The 19,142-nt window shown below is 36.7% G+C and overlaps 1 protein-coding gene across 1 annotated transcript in view; it reads right to left on the minus strand.

The window, feature by feature from the left end:
- The window catches only part of LOC126973775 (uncharacterized), a 115,712-nt gene extending 100,077 nt beyond the window's left edge, over positions 1–15,635 (minus strand). Inside the window, exon 1 of the mRNA XM_050821097.1 lies at positions 15,472–15,635. The gene's annotated coding sequence lies outside the window, so the exon portion shown is untranslated. The remainder of the gene's footprint in view (positions 1–15,471) is intronic.
- Positions 15,636–19,142: the final 3,507 nt, after the last annotated feature.

Genomic DNA, 19,142 nt, shown 5'->3' on the forward strand with positions numbered 1-19,142 from the left:
CTTCAGGGCAGAAATAGGCGCCGTCGAGGTACCCAAAATCTAGCCGGCATCCTGTGCAAAGGAGCCCACTGGTGAAATAATATAATATTTCAATCAATTGAACGCACAATACCACCACTGTTAAACTTCTTCATGTTTACACATATATCATTTCGTAAGTGTATAAAAATCATAACATTTTAAAGCAACAACCTTATTAAAGTTGTTCTAAGTATTTTTACCGCTCGGAATCACAGCAAATCGTCGCTTTGGTGAGGTAACAAGGTAAACTCCCGCTCGGTAGAAGCGATGATTTAAGAGGATTATCCAACGAAGCAATCAACCGTTCATTTGGCCTCTAGTTGCTCACTAATGACTAAGGTCAGAGGTTTCATTGACACTCTGTGTTGTATATTTTTTACTGATTTACTATACGATCTTAGACAATAGTCTTAAAATATTATGTATGATGAGAGGCTTAGAACCGGGTTTTTAAAGTAATGACTGTTTATTATTACAAATGTTAAAACTATTACTTCTTTTAGAGTGTAAATGTCAATAGATTCAATTAAATAAAACGAAATTAAATAACGAAATAGTCAAGAAATCACCGCTATCGTAACGCTAGCGTTCGTTCGTCACGCATTTACCAGCTAAATCCTCAATTCAAGAAATCACCGTCCCGTGTAACGCATTCAAGTTTTACTTCAAGACACTAAGAGACCCCGCAAACTGCAGACTTTCGATCGGCCGATAGTTTGGTTGATTTCGGCTGTTAAGTGCGCACACTGGCCCGACTAAACAGTTGGGTCTGTGATGACTGCGCACACTAGCAACTATCGGCCCACAGTTTTAGGGACGATTCGCTATTAGTTTTAATCATACATCTTTATACTGATTAAGAAACCAACCAAACTATCGGCCGATCAAAAGTCTGCAGTTTGCGGGGTCTCTAATTGAAACGATTAAAACGCGTGTTACTCGCGTGTCTTAATCCGTTACATCTTTTGAGTATAAGTGCCAGAATAATCCTTTTGACACTTATACTCACAATGCGCAGTCCCGTACTTATGGAAATCAGCTTTTGTAAACCAGATCCCAAAAAGGAGACATTTCGGATCTGTCTAGCTACAAGCTTATTATTGTCACATGCCTGCTCTCGAAAATTATGGAAAATATACTTAGAGGGTCACCAGTTGATCAATGTCAGTACTGTACGGCAGCCTAGCGAAACTCTTTGAGAAAAAAGCGATTCACTCGATTGTATGAAACGTGCAGTCATTGATAGATTGACAGATGATGGCTGTAATCTGTTAAAAAACGGAAATAGCCGAAATGCACTACGTTTTAAGCAACTGTTCGCTTTCAAACTTACCCGGATTATACTTCGTCGCCAATCGCCGTACTGGAATTACTACTATTTCAAACTTATGTCAAATCACTGCATGTTTCGTACTAAAACTAATTTCAATGTTTACTTAGGCAGTCCCGGCTCTTATTACGTAGTATTTACGTCCTCTTTGCTGTACGGTTGCTCGGCGAACTATTCATTCGTTCGTTTGTCACAAAGAGAATTTAAACACTACGTATTTGTCATTCTCTTGACACACAACTTTCATATTTTTTTCTACAAGTACTTTGTGGCTACTTCATTTTATTTATTTATTTATTTAAAGGTGCTCCAACAACACATACACAATACATTCTTAAACTTAAATATTGCACAATAATAGTTCCAGTGTATGAGTTAATTACAGGTGCACAACATAAATGAGAATCATTTCTATTGGGCACTTATATATAACACATAGACTTATACAGTATATAAAAAAATATGATGTAAGTAACTAAAGAATCATTATATTTACTATACCTAATAAATTTTCCTTGTACCGCAATAATTTTCCACGTGATAAATAAAAAACCAATAAAACAACCTTCTAGAGATGAACGCGAATAGAATCTGCAACTCATTTATTACCACCCCGACTCTAGCAGCAGTGAGTCAGAAATTTAAATATATTTTCTATTTTATAGCCAATTCTAGGGAATTGCCTACGTGTTACGTTACGTTTTCTGAGTTGGGGAGCCATTTTAGGTTTGTAAACGTTCTTATAGGATTTCCATCAATATAGTTTATGTTTGATCGCTATCGGTTCGGAGACCCGGTACAGGGTTACACTGGTACTACAAGAAATGACACAAATTTAACGCTTACGATATTTGTAGCCAATGTTTAGACTTCTACTTTAATCAAATGACTTATAGTTACATGTAATCTATCCCTACTTTGTGGTTGAAGTAATCCCTCTTTCAGGGGTGTGGTTCACAAGTAAACTGTAAGTATTTGGTTATTTATCACATTTTTTTACATGTTTTCATAAAGAATTTGCACTTAAAACGTGTATAAATTTTCACCTAAATGTACATATTATCGTACAAGCCTGAATATGAAACTTGTATTATGATATTATTTATATCCAAAACACTTAGATATTTTATACGTCTAGATAGAGTCTCTTACTGTTAGAGTACCGATAAAAACAGGCCAAGAATATTAGTTTAGTGTGCATGACAAACTACGTCTTACACTCACGATTTGAATGACACTTTGTGTTAGTGTGCGTGAATTACTCAAAATAGAGGGTGGTTCTAAAGTCTATTTTTTTCGACGTTTTCACAACTGTCATAGTCTATCTATCTAGTCGTATAAATTTTGTAAGCGAAATCATTAAAATATTTCTTAATTATAATTGACAAACATTTAATAAGAAAATAATTAAAATTATCATGCACATGCTATAAAAGTAGTAAAAATACTATACAAATTAAGTTTGTAATCAAAATTTATGAACGATGCGGGACTCGAATCAAACAAAAATACTGTACTACCTAACATTCGGTTATGAAGTCCGAAGAAGGATATTCGATATGTAATATTTAAAAGAAAATTAAAACATGGAATAATATTTAATGATAAGCCTAACCATCTGTTTTAATTAATAAAATTAATAATTAAGCAACCGTTTCAAAAACCGTTTTTGTTTAGTACGCATAGTGGTAACGCAGAAACCGATCATCTCATGGGCTGCGTTCAAGCGGCAATTGACGACGTGCTTGCACAGATCCCCTCCACTGAAATCGTAGTCTTGGGTGATTTCAACGGGCACAATGCCGAATGGCTTGGATCACGTACCACATACTACGCAGGGCGATCTGAATACAATTTTGCATTGGCGTATGGTCTGTCAAAAGTGTAGTGCCTATCCGACGCCAACGTCGCAGACCACCAGCGACCCGCCGCGTTTGGCACTACAAGTCAGCAGATTGGGATAGGATGCGATCCTTTTTTGCATCCTACCCTTGGGGCAGGGTTTGTTTACCCTCGGATGATGCCTGTGCCGTTGCAGTAGCCGATGTGATACTGCAGGGCATGGATATCTTTATACCAAGCTCTGTAGTACCGATCGGTGGCAGATCACAGCCCTGGTTCGATGCGTAAGTTAAAGCAGCATCTGATTGCAAAAAACAGGCGTATCGAACTTGGGTTGCGGCGCTGGGCACATAGGATTCGAACTGCAAAGTTCTTAAGAGGAAATATAACAGTGCCTCCAGATTTTTTAATCGGCAAATCGCCCGTGCGAAGTCAAAGCACGTCGTTAAAATCGGCGAGCAGCTTTCCAGTTACCCGACCGGAACACGCAAGTTCTGGTCGTTGTCGAAAGCTGCTCTTGGTAACTTCAACCAGCCGTCCATGCCGCCGTTGCACATGAGGAATGACACCCTGGCCCATACGGCAAAAGAGAAAGCCGATCTACTGTGCGCTCTTTTCGCCTCCAACTCGACTCTTGACGACTACGGAAAAACACCGCCGACCATCCCGCACAAAAAAGAAGGAGACAGTTCGGATCCGGCAAACTACAGACCTATTGCTATTACCTCCCTGCTCTCCAAAATCATGGAGAGCATAATTAGCCGCCAGCTTTTAGTATACCTAGAGGGTCACCAGTTGATCAACGACCGACAATACGGCTTTCGCCATGGTCGGTCGGCAGGTGATCTTCTGGTATACCTATCACATAGATGGGTGGCGGCTATTGAAAGCAAGGTGGAAGGCCTGGCAGTTAGCCTGGATATAACGAAGGCCTTTGATCGTGTATGGCACAAGGCGCTCCTCCCAAAACTTCCTTCATTTGGGCTTCCCGAGAGCTTATGCAAGTGGACCTCCAGCTTCCTCACTGGGCGTAGCATACAAGTCGTTGTCGACCGTTTTTGCTCGAATCCCAAGCCCGTGAACGCTGGAGTGCCCCAAGGCTGTGTGCTATCTCCCACGCTGTTTCTTCTGCATATGAATGATATGTTGGACACCTACAACATACATTGCTATGCAGACGACAGCACTGGTGATGCCGTATACACGGGCCATGCAAGTCTCTCTCGGGAAAACGTCGACCAATGCCGGGAGAAACTTGTGTCTTCTATGGAGTCCTCTCTCGAGAAGGTCGCGGAATGGGGTAAATTGAACCTTGTCCAATTCAACCCCTAGAAGACTCAAGTTTGCGCGTTTACCACTAAAAAATCCCCATTTGCCGTATCACCGCTCTTCGACAACACTTCCCTAAAAGCCTCGCCTAGTATCGGAATACTGGGTTTCGAAATTTCGAGCGATTGCCAATTCCGTGGCCATCTGGAGGGCAAAGCCAAATTGGCTTCGAAGAAGCTGGGCGTCATCAATAGAGCACGGCAATACTTCAAGCCGGCCCACATTCTAGCGCTCTACAAAGCGCAAGTCCGGCCACACATGGAGTATTGCTGTCATCTCTGTCTGTCTGGCGCACCCCAGTATCTGCTCGATCCATTTGACCACGAGCAACGCAGAGCAGCTCGAATTGTCGGGGAACCAGTGCTCTGTGAACGGCTAGATCACTTGGCGTTGCGTAGAGACGTCGCTTCATTGTGTGTCTTCTACCGCATTTATCACGGGGAGTGTTCCGAAGAGCTGTTCAACCTGATTCCCGCCGCCGAATTCCACCTTCGCACGACACGCCACATGTTAGGATATCATCCACACCATCTGGATGTGTAGCGGTCCTCCACAGTGCGGATTTCTAGGAGCTTTCTTCCACGTACTACAAAGCTGTGGAATGAGCTTCCTTGTTTCCGGGACGATACGACATGGGTACCTTCAAAAAAAGCGCGTACACCTTCCTTAAAGGCCGGCAACGCTCTTGTGATTCCTCTGGTGTTGCAAGAGAATATGGGCGGCGGTGATCACTTAACACCAGGTGACCCGTACGCCGTTTGTCCTCCTATTCCATAAAAAAAAATGTTACTTTGAAAATATTCTTAAATTGTATTGTATTCAATCATCACCGTGAACCTCATGCTCATTTGCCCCGTATAGCCCAGTGGTTAGTTATCCTGCCTACTGAGCTAAAGGTCCCGGGTTTTAATCTCGGTAGGTGCAATCATATATATGATGAATATTAAGGTTCATGACTCATGGCTGTTTATTTGTATTTATGTACGTTTAAGTAAGTACACATATTGTATGAAATATATCGTTGTCTTGTACCCATAGTACAGGCTATGCCTTGTTTGGGGCAAGATAATTTGTGTAAGAGTGACTCATTGTTATATAAAAAAATGTATATTATTGAGCAAAAAAAGGTCATGTAACAAGAAATTCTAAAAAGAATGGGCGAGGTAAATGAAAACGTTCTCAAAGGCGGAATTAAAAGCTGCGAGAAAAGCGTCTCCAATCCATCATTGAGAGAAAAGATATTTTCATTCCGTTCCACCTTTGTTTTTGCACAGAATGCGCCAATGGCCTTATTACAAATGACCTTTCCGACCTATCCTAACTGAAGTTCATTAGCTAGTAGAAGTACTAGGCTAGCATAATATTATCTTTGGATTATTGCTATTATGCAACAAATATACTTGAACATATAAACAATGTTGGTATGATATTACGTAGACGGGTTAAAGGAAACATTTCTTTCGACTTTTCTAGGACTTGAAGGCGTTTTCAGCAAGCTTAAACATGATTTCAGTTCCAACAGAGGATCTAACACATAGCAGCAAATTGGAAGTAAATTAAATTTGCAAATTTCTTAAGATGTCGCTCTTTCGAGTCTAAATAATTTGTTATTTCTTTATAGTGAAAACCCTCACTTCTGGGATTAATTACACAAATTCAATTTGAAAACAAAATTTAAGAACGATGCGGCACTCGAACGCGCGACCACTCGCGTTCCGTCCAAGCGATCCTCCACTGAGCCAACCGTTCGAGTGACGTTAAGTTTATTAATCTTGATATATCCTGTTCAGCTCTGAAGCCACAACAAAGAGCGGCATCTCAAGTCAATTTCCGAATATGCAAATATTTGGGTTGAGCAGGTTATCAACTGTAAAGTAGATCCTGTAGATGAAGCCACAACCTGAGAGTTGAACAAGACATATCAAGATTTATGAACGATTCGCAACTCGAACGGTTGGCACAGTGGAGGAGCGCTCGAAATCTTCATCTCTTTCGACAATCAATATAAAAAAAATGTTGGGGATGGACAACCCAACATAACGCAACCCCACGACACAATACAAGTAATAGAACAGTAGCGTACTCCTTGAAATTTATACCTACGTCTGGGCGGAGTGCTAGGGTTGGCACCTACATACAAAAAGATGGACGACTCGGTCGGCGCGGCGCAGCGAAATTAACTCGGACAGCGACCAGTCTCGGCGGCGCGGCGTACGGCGTGTCACTCAATAGTTTTGTCTCCCCAAGATTGCTTAGTGGCCGTATTAATCATGTGTATGTGTGCGTGTGTCGATTCGGGCGTCTTAGTATGAAGTAAAAGTAATGTTCTATTACTGTATTACGCCCACGGTCAATCACTAACCCCGCCAGACCTTGAACTTCTGAAGATTAACCGTCATTAAGATAGGTATAGATAGGATACATAGAATATAATGCACAAAGTGTTTATAACTGAAACCGGAATGTATCGGCCTAGCGATAATACCACGATAAGAGGCAATCAAGTTTATTTATCGGAACTTTAAAACCGTCAATGTTAATTTATCAGCAACTCGATAGCGCCTTCGCTTCGATACATAATAACCTAAACACATGATCGGATTTAGTACGGCCAAATAGAGATCAGTTTCTGCTACGCAATGTCGTAACCGGTTACATTTTGTCTACGAAACCTGTAACGATAACAAGTATTTTCTGAAACAGGTTTCTAATTGTAACCTCCTAAGCTACACACTAATTGTTTTGTACGTAGACGGCGGTCGCTCAAGTTGTTTTTGGAAATAACCTGTTTTTCTGAATATACAGTTTTTATTAATTATTTCGTTGGATTTTACTAATATATTATAGTTTTCATAACAGACTCTGATTTGAAACGCTCACTTCAATTAGAGCTATTATTTTTACATCTATCATAATATTATATAGGTAACTTCAAATTTCAAAACTTTTACGTTTTAACTCTAATCGTTAACAAAAAAATTCACTAATTGGCTAGGTACACACTAATTATTATTCATAATTTGAATTTTGGCAGTTTAAACGGACGAGGTAAACTAGATAGAAACATCTTACTTCGCTCCGTGTTCAACGTATTAAAGAGAAAGGAAATAGGTAGCTTTTACAAGCCAACATAGCAATAGCAGTTAGCAACAGTACGCAACTGTCAGCTGTTTTATCGCTTGTTTGGCACGATGTAGCAGATAAGTGTCAGTTGTCACCAGTGGTCACTTGCAACTTGTTATTCGGAACGTTTCTGAAATAACCTATTGCGCGTTTTATAATAAGAGCGCAAAAAAAAGAATGCTGGGAGTTTCTGGCGCCGCTTCTTCTCTCTCAGAGCGCCATTTGTTTCCGAAGCGGTAGTAGTATCTAGTATATTAGAAATGACATCAAAAAGAATTCTAAAGGAATCAATTTTGAGAAAATAAATGCCTCTTATGCCTTTATATGTAGAAACAGGTTAACACAGGAAAACACCGGACAGACCGGTACGAGGCGCCCGCACCGGACTGTCCGATGGCCGAATCAAATCCGATCATGTGTTTAGACTATAAGTTTTTTTCTCCGTAATGCACGCAGTAAGCTTAAAAAGGAAACTTATGAAATATATATATATATATATACTAGCTGACCCAGCAAACGTTGTATTGCCGATATTAAAACCGCGATACAAAAGTAACTGTTGACAGTAGATGGGTGAAAATTTGAAGTTGTATGTATTTTTTAATGCTGACTCATACTCAAAGAAATTTATGCACTCAAAATTTCATGAGAATCGGTCAAGCCGTTTCGAAGGAGTTTAACTACAAACACCGCGACATGAGAATTTTATATATTAGACGAATTTTATATATTAGATGTAAGTTTCCATATATATATATATATATATATATATATATATATATATATATATATATAATATGACCCATACAACAACGCTTTCTAATTGAAGCTGTTACTATCCACTGCTAACCAGAGTCGTTAACCTACAATAAATTGTTTAAGACTTACAATACGAGTATACCAGCGTAATTGAAAAACGTATACATATATTTCCAATCACAATTAGTTTTACAAAATATTAAAGAATACATTGTATTTATACGGTTTGCATGCGATTTTTATTCGGAGCTGGTTCAGGATCGCTACATTGGTTTCGCCATCCAAAGCATTCTTGGTATTCGCCTCCAACACCATATCTCGAAGGCATTAATTCCTTGCCTTTCACGGGCCAAGATTATCCACGCTGATACCATACAGGAAGATAAAAAAAGTACTCGTATCAATCTAGTAAGTATGACCATGGTCTGAACACAGAGTATTATTAAATTAAGCTCCTCGAAACTTCCAATAACCAAAAACAAATTTTAAAGGATTAAAACGCGTGTAATTTTAACTTTGTTTTAAAATGAGTTTTCGCGTAAAAGTGACTATTTTATTATTATTATAGTTAATCCGACGTTTCAAGATCTTTCCATATCTCATTTTGAGGATAACTCCCCCTTTTACACTGGTTTTATTCCTTTAAAAAGTGTTTTACTGAAATGTGTAACACTCACGTTAATCAAAGGAAATACTAACTCCCAAAAAATAATTAACACTGTATTATCAGTTTGAATAAAAAAAAGATTCAGATATTTGAAACGCAATGCTCTCATACACTGTTCAGAGCTCGAAAGCCTCACGAAATACAAAAGAATGAAACAACAGACGCCGAGAAAAGGTTAAAAATAGAGCCGTTTTAATGACTAGAGAAATATTAATGTCAAGCTGCTCTGTGCAAAATAGGACAGTTACAGAGCCGCATGGCTTACTCAAATTGGGGACCTGTGCTTAGCTCGAAAATGAATGGAACATGCTTTTCTGTGTCACCGACAAGTAAAGGGCATACTGGGGGTGGGTGGGTTTGGTGACGGTACCAATCTGGAAGAATAAATACGTTTTCAGGTGACGTTTCTTAAAATCGTTCCTAACTACTAATGGACATGGGTAAGGACGAATGTCCACATCTGTTACGTTTTTAGTTGAGTTCTCGGGGCAGTGGTTTTCATGCTTATGGCACTTCAGTCTTCACTTTTAATAGCACTGCTAGTGGAAGAGTGGTTGGCCGGGTCGTTACCTTGCCTAAGATGGTCCACGCGTCATGCTTGTGATCGGGCGTTGCTTGTGGTGTTGGTCGGTCCTGTTTTCAGGGATTTTTAATGCGTCCTTGTGACTGTTTCCGGGACGATACGACATGGTATCTTGAAAAAAAGCGCGTACACCTTCTTTTGCAGATGTTTGAATTTGATTAAACAGTTCAAGTTGATACTTCGAAAGCGCTTGTGGCGTTTGTTGAAAATCGTCGGCTAAAATCAGGCCAAATCTCAGACAACTCTCCGTAATGGATGCGATAGAAACGAACAAATGAATTAGCCACGTGTCGGATGTTGGAAGGTGATTCTTGAGCTTAGATCGCTCCAATCTCGCTCCAATTCAAAGGCGAATGCTCGAGAATTATTAAATTGTATCGTATTGTATCGTGCATGAACACGACAATTTGTCATTTTCGCTTGAAAATGTAAATTTGAGCTTGATTTTGCGACATGAAGTGCGAAGCTTACAATTTCATATTGATATATCCATGTGTTTATGAGAAACAGGTACTTAAGAGACGGACTATAGACCATTGTCGATATTTTTTTTAAGCAAAAAAAAATATAGTAGGATGAAACCCATTGGAAATGGTAGAGAATATAGCAAAAATGAAAGGAAAAATAAATAACGGGTGATCTGAGGTCGGGAAGTGGAAAATGGGGGGTGTTTTAAAGTATAAAACGGTTTATATCGATATCCGGCAAAACTAAAACAAGTCCTATGGGAAAAAGTCAAATGGCAAAGTCTAATGGTCATTATTTTTCCTTTAATTTTTTTATATTATCTTCCTTTTCTAATAGGTTTCATCCCAGTATTATTTTATTTCACTTTTAAGCTATTGCATAGCTTCTATAGCGGGCCTTGAGCGTGGAGACCGAATCCAGAAATTCCGTAACGAAAATAACACTTTCTTACTAGATGTATATAGATATTTCGGCACCGTCATTAAAGTTGCCGTGGAACAGCGGTTATCACGTATGCTTTTTCTGCAGAAGGTCCCAGGTTCGAGCCTGGGGTACATATTGATTTTTTTTAATTTCTTTATTTTTTTCATCACGTTTTTTTTTTCATTTTTATTATTATGACAAGCATTTTTATTTAGTTTCACCTGTCCCGTTGTCTGTCTGTAATCAAATCTTGCAAGTGAAATTTTACTCACATCCCGTTTGATTTTTTTTTAATTAATTTTATCAAAAAAAACTACTGCATAAATAAAATAAATAAATAATTATAATTGCATAGGTTGATAAAAAATGCTATGCAATAGCTTTACCGCGGCAGTCCCCGAGTGCCACACGTCTTTTTTTTATTTCAAAGGCAGTGGTCTACTAAGTCAAAATAATCGTTACAGTGAATGAAGACTGTGAATTATTACACATGGGGGAGTTACCCCCTTCGGGTACTTTGTTCGTTCAAAAAATGAATGTAATGTAAATATAAAGTAATTTCCAAGTGAACCCGTTATTACCCGTTACAAAAATAAGTTTCGTAGACTGCAATACTTTATAAACTTGATGAAACTCATATTAATGCTATCCAGCCGGTACCGCCGCAACCGCTATATCCCTGCATTTTTAATCTGTAATATCTTCGAAAATATTCATTTAAATTACATGCTGTAAAGGTGCCTAATCTATATCCAAATCTGTATTTAATGAACAATGTATAGAAGGTACTTAATTGGATAACAATTTAAAAGGCTGTATTGCTTTAAATCGCTTCGTACATAAGCCATTATTTCACGTAAAAAGTAAAGGATAAAAAATGGGAGTCCCTAAGTAATAGAGATATACCATCGCGGACTTTTTGTAGAACTGTAGTACATTATTTTATGATCTATCTCGTAGGGTACAACCAACGTTTTCTATGTAAACACAAAAAAAATGTTTATTAACGACATAACATTAGAAACCTCTATTTCTCTATTATATTATGTATGTATAATACATATAAACTTTCCTCTTGAAACACTCTATCTATTAAAAAGAACCGCATCAAAATCAATTCCGTAGTTTGAAAGATCTAAGCATACATAGGGACAAACAGCGGAAAGCGACTTTGTGTGATTTGAACTTCAGAGAAAATATAGTTTGTACTAAAAACTTAAATAAATAATCCTTTATCAGCTTATATTCATCAAAAAGCCAAACAAAAAGAGATTTAGAATGTGCTTGTAGAAAGAAATCTAGTAATACCTATAAATACTACCTATAAACACTATATGACAGAGTGTAGTGCTGCTACCAAGGTCAAGGAATATACATGCTGCTGTAGGAGATATATTTTTTCGTTTATGGAAAATGGGAATTCAAAATGCTGCAACCAGCAATAAAACATTATATAATTATATGAAAATCTGAGGAATCCCTTATAAATATGCTAAATTTATATTAAGAAATTATATTTTTGATGTGAAACGCAAACTTATTGCTACTACCGCTTCCTAAGTTAAGTGGCGCACTGAAAAAGACGAGTACACTTAAGTATACTTAAAGTAATTCTGATAAGCGATACAGCCTAAACTGGGGTTATAAGGTTCTAAATGAAACAGTCTGTCAAGTCAGTAAGTCATTTCTACTGATTAAAACCTTATTTCGGATCTTGGACAGTTTTATTCTAAACATGTACCTGTTAAACGTATAAATTTAACTTTTTGAATTGAAGACTTCTTTCTTTTAGCGCGGTACGCATATTTTTAGATTAGATAAAATTTCTGGACTCGCGACACCGTTACGAGACGCAGCCATTATGTGTGCATATATGCATGTACATATTATAGCAGACCACGAACGCATCTAGATAAATCAAATGTAGATTAACATATCTATTATTATATATTATTCGAATCAAAACTATTTATTTGCTGTTTTAGATACCATGAACCTAGAGTTTCTGTTTTAGATTGTAATAATTTTAATGATAATGATGAGAGGGAGAGAGAGTAGTCGAAATTGTTAACGATGATTCATAAAAGTATATTTAATGTATTTTAAAGTTTCCCATGATTAATAAAATACAATTCATAAATAAATGCAATTCATAACCAATAATAATAAATAAATATTGGGCAATTAAAAAAATGTCTAACGCGCCAAAATAAGTTTTCACTTCTGTCGCCACTCCCGGAGAGCAACCCGTTTTTAGATTTTATAATTCTTATCGACCGTTTAAAAAAAATAAAAGCTAGTTTCTACGATGCGCGAACATAGCGTCACGATTTTCCCGCACTATGAAGTTCATCTATAGTATAGTGTGAAGCGGTATCTTTATTCATGATATTTATTTAGTAAATGAAACCATGTTAATTTTAATAATGTCTAATTGGGTATAATATTATAGCTTGAAAGTAAGCTATAATATTATGCTTATGATTAGTAAGCTATACGAAAGAATTATAAATTCGTGCGTAAAAGTAGAAACTATTTCTTATATCCGTTTCATCTCTGACAAGCGTGGAGGAGGAGTATTGGTAACAGTTTTCTACTACAAATCTCAAGACTTATATATACCTTTTTATGAGTTATAAAAACTGTGGCAAAAAGTGATAAATTCTGTTTATCTGTCCGTTTTCACAAATGGTCTAAACCGGTCGGACCGTTTTTGAAAACACTTTAGCATGTTAAAAGGGTAACTCAGGCTATTTTAAAGTAAAAAAAACTAAGAAGGGTTCCGCACAAATGTAATTGAACCCTGAAATCGTACCAAAAACCCGTTACAACGGTCAGATATCCACGAAAACTAAATTTACGCAGGCATTTTAGGCAGGCGCCTACGACTTTGACTGCGCACGTTCAAAGAAAAAAAGATTTAAATAATTTTATAATAGATAGTAAAAACTACACAGTTATAAGATATATATAAAATACTATATATAATTTTGCACAAAATAGGATATCATCCCCACCATCTGGTTGTGTGGTGGTCCTCTACAGTGCACTTTTCAAAGATCTTTCTTCCAAGTAGTCCAAGCTGTGGAATGAACTTCATTGTGCGGAGTTTCCGGGATGATACGACATGGGGACCTTTAAAAAAAAAGCGCGTACACCTTCCTTAAAGGCCGGCAACGCTCCTGTGATTCCTCTGGTGTTGCAACATAAAGTGGGCGACGGTGATCACTTATCACCAGGTGACGCGTACGCTCGTTTGTCCTCCATTAAAAATAACTAGATCTCTTATAACTATTCTATGGTAAAAGGTAATGATATTCTTGCATCGAACTAAATAGCGCAAGGGCAAAACCTAATTCAAATTTAAGCATTGTTTTTTTATTAGTAGGCATTTTTTGGAAAACGTAGTTCTTGATAATGCTACGAAATTCTTTAATCTTGTTTTGAAAAAAAGCAGTTATCGAGCAAATGGCTTTCAATCATGTTTCGATTTTTTCTTTGATGAGAAATATCGTTTACTTGCAGTGTTCCGGCAAATATCAAATAATTGACGGAGCCCAGTAAACATACGAGTAGCAGGACTGTTCTAATTAATTCCGATAAGGTAACGAACCATTCAAAACTGAACATGAAGTATGGATTGCACATTTCGCACTCAGTCTCTTACTCTTCTCAGTCACATAATGTAAATGGCGCATTTGTAATGTAATTACAAAATTTATTAAATTTTGTTTAAAGGAACGTTCAACTTACAGTCTGCGTGTCAAATTTATTTAATTATGATGCTCAACAAATTGCCAGATAAAAAGAACGAAAATTAAAGTGAAAAAAAAATACAAAAAATATAGAAAATGTTTATTTTCTTTAGCAAGTATGTACATATATCAATACTCATGATTGGAGCCTCCTTTTCAGCACTATAGCGCCTGTGTTAGAAGACTCCGCTATTCCATAGCTTATTAATTTTTATTACATTATTTACAGACAATCAAACTCTAATTACTAAGAAGTATATCTAAAAAGTATGTATACTAAGAAATAAGGTGTATGTGCATTGGGTGTGTTGTGAAATCTTTTAGATTGTGCACACAATCTACAGCTACTATTAGAGCTTTATGAAAAATGATGAAAGAAAGAGGTTTTAATATGTAGACAAATAGAAATAAATGCTTATGTCCAGACCAGGAATCGAACCTGTGCCCTGTTTCTCAGTATCAGAGGTAGTCTTGCTATAAATATTACCAATCAACATAATCAGACCTCCCACAATAATTCAGTATTCATTATGGTTTTGATAACGCAATTCTTTTCATTTTAATTACTCAACTAATAATTAACCATTATGTTGTTTTTCCAATTTCTTCATCCTGGTTTCTCTAGCTTCTTAGTTTCATTCTAAATTATTATTACGTAAAGGTTGTGACCGAAGAAAAACTTGAATAGGATCAGCTTGTAAACTGCGCGTAAATTATTGTTACTGCGTATTTACTTCCAATAATACGTAATACATTAAAAGAAATTTTAAAAAGGCTTTTATAAGTTCTAATTCCTGGACATTATTATAACCATATTATGTAGATAAATTTTATTATTCTACTCCATTCAAAAATTTAAATCTTTTAGAAAAAAAATATATCAAACTAAGCAATATTGTACTCTGATAAGAAATCTCCGTGCATAAAATAGTGTTTTGTTAAATCATAGTCCGTCGAAGTAAAACATGTGCATAATTATCAAATAAGTTATTATTGGCTGAAACTGTGAAAAAAAAACTATTAAATATATAAAGAAAACCAAATTAAAGTGTGCACAGAAGTCGCAGTTGCAAATAAAAAAGGTCTAATACATGCGAATTTAATTGACCACCTCGCAGGTAAATCGTGCAATCTGGCATTACCAAGGACGACGGAAAGTTCGCAGACTTACCTAGTCACAAAACAACTACAATCACACGAGGAAGACACTACAGATTATCTAGCATTCGTCCTTAATGACTTCTACGAAATTGACATGATTTTCATACACGAATCAACGTTTCGGATACAATTTCCGAATGGGATTGCTCGGCCGAGAGGCGAGCGCCCTAACAGGCGCGCCGCCTTACTTTAACACAATCCAAACCATTCTGCGCAGGCGTTATGGACAACAGGATCGGCAGAAATTCACCCTTAACGCCTCCAATACAAACGCCGTAAATATCTCCCCAAAACGTGGTAAAATCTACCCTGTCTGGAAGCGCTCTGTAGCTATCCCGAAATAGTAATGATGGCATTTATGACGTTCTGGGTTCGGGGGCGATTGCCGCACTGCACACGTTGGTAATTAAATATGTGTTTGACAATACGGAGGCTGTGTCGTCGGTGATGACGTCAGCATGCTATACACCGGATGAACGAGCAATTGGATAATTTGATAGCCTCAAACGAAACGAGATTATGTTCGGTTTGTTTTATGAAAGCTAGCGAGCACTTTGAACTTTCGCCTAACAAGCTTGTGTATTGAATATGGTTTCACATATGAGATGCAAATTATATATATTGCTGTATTTGAAATGGCAAAGGTAAGTTTTATTCGAATATGTTGAAATAATAATATGATATGAAATGTTAAAATGAATGCTTTCTGAATTATTTGCTTTGATATTAAAGCTTGGATATATGAAGTCATTGCATTTAATACTATTTATACATAACAAGCGCGTTGTTTCTTAAAACTTTAATAACTTCATGAAGATATCGCAATTTTTTTTTTTTTTTGTTTAATGGCCACGGATGTAAGGAATAAAACTTGACGACTTTCATTAAATCTATACAGTAGTATTTCCGTGATGAAAACTTCTTTCATTTTATTTATATACATAATAATGTTATTTTGTATAAACTGTTTTTAAATGTAAATAGTAGTAAGTTTATTTGACTTCTTTACTGCATAAGAAGCTATCTAGTTGGGTACTGTTAAACGAGAATAATCAAATTGGTTTTTTAAAAAGGATTTTATTTTACACATACAAATATTTAATTTAATTGCATACATGGAAATAGGATTAATACAATGGAAATAGTTGTATATATTTATTCAAAAAAAAACAAATCTTATAACTATATTAACAATACTATGATTACATTTAATTAAAACATACCGGAAGCGTACCAAGAATACTTACTGGCAGCATTTCCACGTTGGATAGCTAGGCTGATCCGTTGACAGAAATGGCTGACAGCGTTTGGGTTGCCAGTAGCCCTATTGAGGCGAGAAGATAGTATTTTGTACATTCTCCGCGCCTCTGGGTCCCTCCCACCAGCTGAGTGTCTCGACCAAACGGCACCAAGATGTAAGATTCACTGAGACCGACATATTTTTGACGCTTCCTGTCTTTGGCAGTCGACGCAGCAGCCCCAGCACCAACTGACGTTACTTGGACATGGAAAGGAGCAAGAGTGTCGCCGCAAGTCTTGTCCCAGACCAGCGTCATACCGTCAGGACGCTTACCATCGCGGCGGGTAATACCATTTGACTCTAAAACGGCTGTTATATTAAGAGCGGCAAATGCCCTGCGGATGACTTCATGGAAATAGTAGAACTAGAATTAGAAGTAGAAATGAGTGGTGCGTCTCGAAGCCCAAACTAGACTGACCGCTCTCTGAAAGTCGTTTTTAATTTTAGCTCTTACAAAATGGTAGTGAAATTTTTTTTCTAGCGTCATCAATGTTACTAACTGAACCTATATATAACAGTACTGAAACAGTGCCTGTTTTCACGCTTTTTATTAGCTTCACCTGTATACGTATGCTTGTTTGTAACCGACTCATTTAGGCGCGATTTTTACCCACTTTAAACGGTCAGATTTCGTTCAAACTTTGTAGATTTATCGAGAACCGATGACTATACATTAATTTGATAAAATTATTCCATTTTCCAATTTCCGGAATTAGATTTTTGTTAATCTATATAATTTTCATCTATCGTCTACATAGCAGGAATTGATGGTAATTTTAAATTTCAACCATTATCTTTAACCGATTTATCTAATTATTAAGAAATATTCGAATACCAAAGAGTATTTTTAATCCAACAATGCAAATTAAATGTAAGTTTAAAAAACGAACGTGTTTATTCATTTTTTTAACTACTATTTATTCTGCCTATAGTTACACCATGCGTATTAAAGTGACGACCGCAATCGCTGTGCCCTTTAGAATTATGGGTTTCGAAAGAATCCTGAGCGGCACTGCATTATAATGTGAAGGGCGTATCAATTAGCATCAAATGACCGGATTTCTTGTAGAACCCAAAAATTTATTAGATGAATGTCCTGCTCGGTTCGTAACGTTTTATCAAAAAAGGAAGTTATTAAAATAACGCCTGATGCAAACATATGGCAATTACGCTACTTAACATAAAGGTTATCCGAAACAAAATTGTTCATTATGTAATTTTAAATCAATTTTGGATTTTACAAGAGTTCTGAGCGGAACTAAATTGTAATGTGCAGGACGTATTAATTAGCATCAGCTGAACCTCCAGCTCGTTTCGTCCCTTATTTTCATAAAAAAAAAAGGAACGGGCAGAGCGTGAGAAACTGGAGAAAGAATATTGCACTTTTATCATAGAATATTAAGTTTATTTATTTTAAAAAAGTAATAACTATGTGCACGTTTATATGTCAATAAAAATACCGGTGTATTCTCAAATACGTAGTTTATATTTAAATAATTGTAAAACATAAAAAATAACACATTAATTGTGATTAAACTTATTACAATTCTATTATTATAATAGAATATGGTAATATTAATAATGTAATGATGCCATTGTATGGTCCCCTTAATAAAATATATAAGTTATTAAAGTAACGCCTGATGTAAATCTATGGCAATTACGTTACTTTTAATCAAAGTTATAGGAAAGAAAATTGCTCATTTTGTAAAATTTAAAATTATTAATCACCGACTAGCCCAATTGATTGAAAAACTGAAGTGGCAGTGGGCAGGACACATCTCTCGACGGGCAGATGTTGGGGCAGTATAGTCATCGAATGGCGACCACGTACCAGAAGGCGCGGTGTTGGTAGGCCCCCCACAAGATGAATCGATGATCTGGTCAACTTCGCCGGAATACGTTGGATGAGGGCAGCGCAGTACCGATCGTCTTTGAGATTTTTGGGGAGGCCTTTGTCCAGCAGTCGTCTTCCGGCTGATATGATGATGATGATGTAAAATTATATTACATAAATCCTGAACGGCACTGCGTTGTAATTTACAGGACGTATAAAAAATGTGCAGCATAAGATGAACGGCTTGCTTGTTTCGTCACGTTCTATCAAAAATAATATTTGTGATTAAAATAACCCCTGGTGCAAATCTATGGGAATATTTGGACGTTACATCACATAAAAGATGTCGGAATCATAATAGTATTATAGTACATTATATAGTACATTATACAAATTATAATAAATTTTGGGTTGAACAAGAATTATAAAGAAATCATAATCTAGTCCCAGGCTGTCCGATCATTTAGATATTCAGCAGTGGAGTAATAGGATTTACGACAGAGCCATTTTTTATAAAACATTTGAATTTATTTATAGATAATGC

The sequence above is a fragment of the Leptidea sinapis genome, chromosome 30 (assembly GCF_905404315.1).
Source record: "Leptidea sinapis chromosome 30, ilLepSina1.1, whole genome shotgun sequence".
Lineage (NCBI taxonomy): Eukaryota > Metazoa > Arthropoda > Insecta > Lepidoptera > Pieridae > Leptidea > Leptidea sinapis.